The 6,561-nt window shown below is 36.2% G+C and overlaps 1 long non-coding RNA gene across 1 annotated transcript; it reads right to left on the bottom strand.

The window, feature by feature from the left end:
• Positions 1 to 3,735: 3,735 nt before the first annotated feature.
• On the bottom strand, positions 3,736 to 5,633 carry LOC140177322 (uncharacterized). The gene is made up of 2 exons (XR_011869149.1): positions 5,363 to 5,633; positions 3,736 to 4,356 (listed from the first exon to the last, which is right to left on the bottom strand). It is a non-coding gene; the product is annotated as an uncharacterized lncRNA (long non-coding RNA).
• Positions 5,634 to 6,561: the final 928 nt, after the last annotated feature.

Below are 6,561 nucleotides of genomic sequence, written 5' to 3'. Positions count from 1 at the left end.
GTGGTAATGGCTTGAGCTCGGGTTTAGGAGGTTTTTCCTCTTCCAGAAGAAATTTCAGAGGCTCTTTCATGTCCTCTGAGTCCTCCAAATTAGGCTGAACATCTTTAAAGATATGTTCCAACTCTGATTCGAGACTCTCAGCCATGTTGATCTCTTCTACCAAAGAGTCAATAAGATCAACTTTCATGCAGTCTGTTGATGTGTCTGAATGCTGCATGGCTTTGACAGCGTTCAACTTGAACTCATCATCATTGACTCTCAGGGTTATTTTCCCCTGTTGGATGTCAATGAGGGATCGTCCAGTTGCTAGGAAGGGTCTTCCTAGAATGAGAGTAGCACTCTTGTGCTCCTCCATTTCCAGCACAACAAAGTCAGTGGGAAAGGCGAATGGCCCAACCCTGACAATCATGTCTTCAATCACGCCTGATGGGTATTTAGTGGAGCCATCAGCAAGTTGGAGACATATCCGGGTCGGTTTAACTTCGTCAGTTAAGCCAAGCTTTCTGATAGTGGATGCAGGTATTAAGTTGATGCTTGCCCCAAGATCACATAAGGCTGTCTTGGTGCAATTACCTTCTAATATACATGGTATCAGAAAACTCTCAGGGTCTTTAAGCTTTTCAAGAAAGCTCTTCAGAATGACTGCACTGCATTCTTCAGTGAGGAGAACTCTTTCTGTTTCTCTCCAATCCTTTTTATGACTCAAGATCTCTTTCATGAACTTGGCATAAGAAGGTATTTGCTCGAGTGCTTTTGCAAATGGAATCTTTATTTCAAGAGTCCTGAGATAATCTGCAAAGCGAGCAAATTGCTTATCCTGTTCCTCTTTCCGGAGTTTTTGAGGATAAGGTATCTTGGCTTTATATTCCTCAACCGTAGTTGCTGCAGGTTTATTGCCTACAGAAGTGGTTGAAGAAGACTTTTTAGAGGGGTTGTTATCAGCATTTGTGTGTGTCTGATCCCTCACTGGCAATTGAGTGCCAGAGTTAGAAACTGGAGTGACGTTAGACGCCAACTCCTTGTCTGTTCCTGGCGTTTGAACGCCAGAATTGTGCCCATTTTGGGCGTTCAGCACCAGATCTTGCCCAATTTGGGCGTTCAACGCCAGATCCTTGCCCATTTCTGGCGTTGAACGCCAGTTTTGCCTTGTTTCTGGCGTTGAACGCCAGTTTTAGGCATGGTCTGGGCGTTCAGCGCCAGCCTTCCACCAATTTTCTGGCGTTTTAGTGCCAGAATTATTTTTCCCTGGGCTCTTACTGTCCTCAGGTGAATTTTGGGTGGTTTGCTCATTCCTTAGCTTTTTGCTGCCTTGAGGTGGGGTATTTAATGTTTTCCCACTTCTTAATTGAACTGCTTGGCATTCTTCTGTTATTTGTCTTGACAGCTGCTGCTTTGTTTGCTTAAACTGTTCTTCCATATGTATATTAGCCATCCTTGTCTCTTGTAGTCTATCTTTGAATTCGGCTAATTGCTTTGTTAGGAAGTCCAATTGCTGATTGAATTCAGCAGCTTGTTTCATAGGACTGAGTTCAGCAGTTGCTGTTTTAACCTTTTCTTTCATGGAAGGGTCACTGCTTAGGTACATATGCTGATTCCTGGCAACTATATCAATGAGCTCTTGAGCCTCTTCAATTGTCTTTCTCATGTGGATAGATCCACCAGCTGAGTAATCTAGAGACATCTGAGCTCCTTTTGCAAGTCCATAGTAGAAGATGTCTAACTGAACCCACTCTAAAAACATTTTCTTAGCATCTCTCTGTATCTCTCTCAGGCATCATAAAGAGATTCATTATCTCCTTGTTTAAAGCCTTGGATGTCCAGCCTTAGCTGTGTCATCCGTTTTGGGGGAAAGTATTGATTCAGGAATTTTTCTGTCAGCTGTTTCCATGTCCTTATGCTGGCCTTAGGTTGGTTATTTAACCACCTCTTAGCTTGATCTTTTACAGCAAATGGAAACAGTAATAGTCTGTAGACATCCTGATCTATTTCTTTATCATGTACTGTGTCAGCAATTTGTAAAAATTGTGCCAGAAACTCTGTAGGTTCTTCCTGTGGAAGACCGGAATATTGGCAACTTTGCTGCACCATGATAATGAGCTGAGGATTCAACTCAAAGTTACTGACTCCAATGGAGGGTATGCAGATACTACTCCCATATGAAGCAGTAGAGGGGTTAGAATATGACCCCAGAGTCCTCCTGGACTGTTCATTTCCGCTTAGGTCCATGATGGAGAAAGGGAGATGATGTAAAATAGAGAAAATATTTTTATTTATTTATTTATTAATTTATTTCGAAAATAAAATAAAAATAAATAAAAGTGGGTGAAGATTTTCGAAAAATTGAGGAGAGAGAAAGTGGTTAGGAAGTTAAAAAAAATCTGAATTTTAAAAATTAATTTTTGAAAAAGATGCTTTAAAATAGAGAGAAAAGATATTTTTAAATTTTAAGAAGAGAGAGAAAAACAATAAGATAGCACAAGATTTAAAATTTTTAGATCTAATGCTCCTTGTTTTCGAAAACTTTTTGGGGGGAAAACACCAAGGAACACCAAACTTAAAAATTTTAAGATCGAGACACAAGAAAAACTCAAGAACACTTTGAAGACTCACAAGAACACAAGAACACAAAGGAAGAACACCAAACTTAAAAATTTTTTAGAAAACCAAAATAAATTTTCGAATTTTTTTTTTTGAAAAATCAACAAGAAAACACCAAACTTAAAGTTTGGCACAGGATTTAATAGAAAAAAATATTTTTGAAAAAGATTTTAAAATATGACAGCCAATTACTATGAACATAAATAACACGTTCTAACTAATTGAGCTATAAATTTAAAGTGTTTTAACAAGGGATAAATAATAAAAGACTCTAAACCAAAAAAGAAAAATTTTTCCTAATCTAAGCAACAAAATAAACCGTTAGTTGTCCAAACACGAACAATTCCCGGCAACGGCGCCAAAAACTTGGTGCACGAATTGTGAATCACACTTTTCACAACGCGTACCACTAACCAGCAAGTGCACTGGGTCGTCCAAGTAATACCTTACGTGAGTAAGGGTCGAATCCCACGGAGATTGTTAGTTTGAAGCAATCTATGGTTATCTTGTAATTCTTAGTCAGGAAGTCAATTATATTTATCAGTTGAATTGCGAATAAACAAGAGAGCATGGACTAAAGGTTACTTGTTGTGCAGTAATGGAGAATATGTTGGAGTTTTGGAGATGCTTTGTCTTCTGAATCTCTGCTTTCCTCTGTCTTCTGATTCACGCATGCACGTCCTCCGATGGCAAGCTGTATGTAGGAGATCACCGTCGTCAATGGCTACATCCCATCCTCTCAGTGAAGAATATGCTCACATGCTCTGTCACAGCATGGCTAATCATCTGTTGGTTCTCGATCATCCTGGAATAGGATTCTTCATCCTTTTGCGTCTGTCACTAACACCCAGCACTCGCGAGTTTGAAGCTCGTCACAGTTATTCGATCATTGAATCCTACTCGGAATACCACAGACAAGGTTTAGACTTTCCGGATTCTCATGAATGCCGCCATCAGTTCTAGCTTATACCACGGAGATTCTGATTAAGGAATCTAAGAGATACTCATTCAATCGGATATAGAATGGATGTGGTTGTCAGGCACACGTTCATAGGTTGAGGAAGGTGATGAGTGTCACGGATCATCACCTTCATCACAGTTAAGCGCGAATGAACATCTTAGGTAGGAACAAGCGTGTTTGAATGGAAAACAGAAATACTTGCATTAATTCATCGAGACACAGCAGAGCTCCTCACCCCCAACAATGGAGTTTAGAGACTCATGCCGTCAAAGAGTACAAAGTTCAGATCTAAAAATGTTATGAGATCCAAGATAAGTCTCTAAAAGTTGTTTAAATACTAAACTAGTAGCCTAGGTTTACAGCAATTGAGTAAACTATAACAGATGGTATAGAGATCCACTTCTGGGGCCCACTTGATGTGTGCTGGGGCTGAGACTTAAGCAATTCACGTGCATAAGGCCATTTTGGGCGTTCAACGCCAGGTTTGGATCCATTTCTGGCGTTGAACTCCAACTTTTAATCCTTTTCTGGCGCTGGACGCCAGAATTGGGCAGAGAACTGGCGTTGAACGCCAGTTTATGTCATCTATCCTTGAGCAAAGTATGGACTATTATATATTTCTGGAAAGCCCTGAATGTCTACTTTCCAACGCAATTGGAAGCGCACCATTTCGAGTTCTGTAGCTCCAGAAAATCCACTTTGAGTGCAGGGAGGTCAGAATCCAACAACATCAGCAGTCTTTTTTCAGCCTAAATCAGATTTTTGCTCAGCTCCCTCAATTTCAGCCAGAAAAATACCTGAAATTACAGAAAAACACACAACTCATAGTAAAGTCCAGAAATATGAATTTTTCCTAAAAACTAATGGAAATAAACTAAAAACTAACTAAAACATACTAAAAACTATATGAAATTAACCCCAAAAAGCGTATAAAATATCCGCTCATCAGTGGTCACTTTAGGTTGTTCATGATTTTGTGAGTACTTTAGATTGAAATTCACTTCAATTTGATCAAGTTTGTGAGAGGTTAGTTGGTCTCTCACATAGAAATTTGGATTTGGTGTCAAAGCTAACTCAAAGTTCATCCTATCTCACAGGGAAAGATAAAAGAGACCAAAGCCTACATACTAAAGCTTAACTATTACATCTCTTTCTGAATGATAAAAAGCTTTAATTCTCTCAAATGTGTCTTCTTCTATAACTCTATTCACATGATTACCGACTAACTGTATCTTTAGGCAGTTGTCACAGTGATCAATTGCAAAACATATATTAACAAATTTGTTGCCATATGTGGTTAAGAAGTGTTTGGAAAAATGTCTTTCACCCTAACATTATATGAACATATTTCAGTCGCGGTGGAAATTCAAATTTAAGTCTATTTAACATAAAATTACAAAAAATGAACTTACCTTTACTTTCACAAGATGAAACTTGATCATTCTGTCGTTATCTGTAGGCCAACTATTCGTTGTTGCTATAAATCTTTTATGTTATTAAAAACGTAAACAATATTAGATTGTACTATTTTGATTTAGTAAGTTCCATTTTCCACAAAAGGTAATCTGATTGTCAGGAAGATGCACCAATTGAGTTTTGAGACAAATATTCTTCGTGATAAGGGTAACGTGTTTTTCAATTTATACCCATAGACAGATATTCAAACATAATAAAGAAATTCAAATACAAGTACCCACTTTGCAGTATAAACCTCTGATTTTTAAGGAATACACATGCATGTGTCTGATAGTATACAATAAAGAATATAGATTGATGAAAGTAATTTGATTGAAGTTTTTGTACCTGTTAATGTCACCCCTGGAGGCAAAAATAGCCATGTCTCTGCTTCGTCTTCTCTTCTGGAATCGGTATTTTGGAAAGTTAACAAGTAGAGAGTTGGTAGGGGTTTTTCTTTTCGAAATGAAGAAAAAAACTAAGTAATGCTTTTATGGCAGGGAGTGGAGTATGAGGCTCACATTGTATAACATAATCTACAAAGATCTAGGATGTAGTTTAGAGCTTTTATTTCCGTTTTCCTTCTGGATGAAGTTTGGGGGGCCTGGGCTGTTTGGCACAACTAGGAATCATATTCATGTATGAGACCTGCCACTATTCTCGCTAATTAGGCCTTTGATTTGCTTCAAACAACATAAGATTATATTCATGCATGAGAAAAAAAGGTAGTTTCGGGCATAGGGCCTATTAGGCCATGACAAAAAAGGTACTTTTTGTTTTTGTCATGAGAATAAGATTAAAGTCTCTGCTGATAAGTTTAACTGTTTGTTATATCCAAGAACAATAGAAAAAAGTATTTGTTATATCCATCTTTTATTTTTTTATCTATCCATCAATATACATATACTTTTGATGTGTTTACTTTTATCTATGTATAATTAATATCTTATTCTATTTTTGTTTTTATTTAAACTTATTGTATTTTTCTTCTTAATAACAACTTATGGATTATATAGTATTTTTGCTGGATATAATTTTAAACTCAAAAGAATAAATCAATTTATAGTATTATTAATTTAAAATTTTTTTGTTAAAAAATAATAATTAAATAGAAAAAAATTATAAAATATTTATATCTTTTTATTTGATGAGAATATTTATTTATATTCTTAATTTGGGTGATATTTAAAATATGTATAAAGTCAGTCATTAGTTAAAAGAATATGAAAACCATGTTTTTATGAACTTTTTTTGAATTTATCTTTCTAATTCCATACGAAGAGCATGATAGAATATTATAAGCTAAGGTTTATTAATTAGCATAAGTAGTGGTTAATAAAATGAGTATATTTTTTTATAAATAAATTGTAAATTGAATTTTTATTATAAAATAATATGCAAAGATTTTGATGTTAAATTCTTTAGTGATAGTGATAAGCACTTTTTTTATATGGTCATGGGCTCAAGATTTCAACCCACTTGAAAACTCACTCATGAACCCAACCCACCCATACTCTCCTATATAACCACTCTTATATTATGGTTTT

This window comes from Arachis hypogaea, chromosome 12 (genome assembly GCF_003086295.3).
Source record: "Arachis hypogaea cultivar Tifrunner chromosome 12, arahy.Tifrunner.gnm2.J5K5, whole genome shotgun sequence".
NCBI lineage: Eukaryota > Viridiplantae > Streptophyta > Magnoliopsida > Fabales > Fabaceae > Arachis > Arachis hypogaea.
The sequence above is the reverse complement of the archived record's forward strand: the minus strand, read 5'-3'. Positions and strand labels throughout refer to the sequence as shown.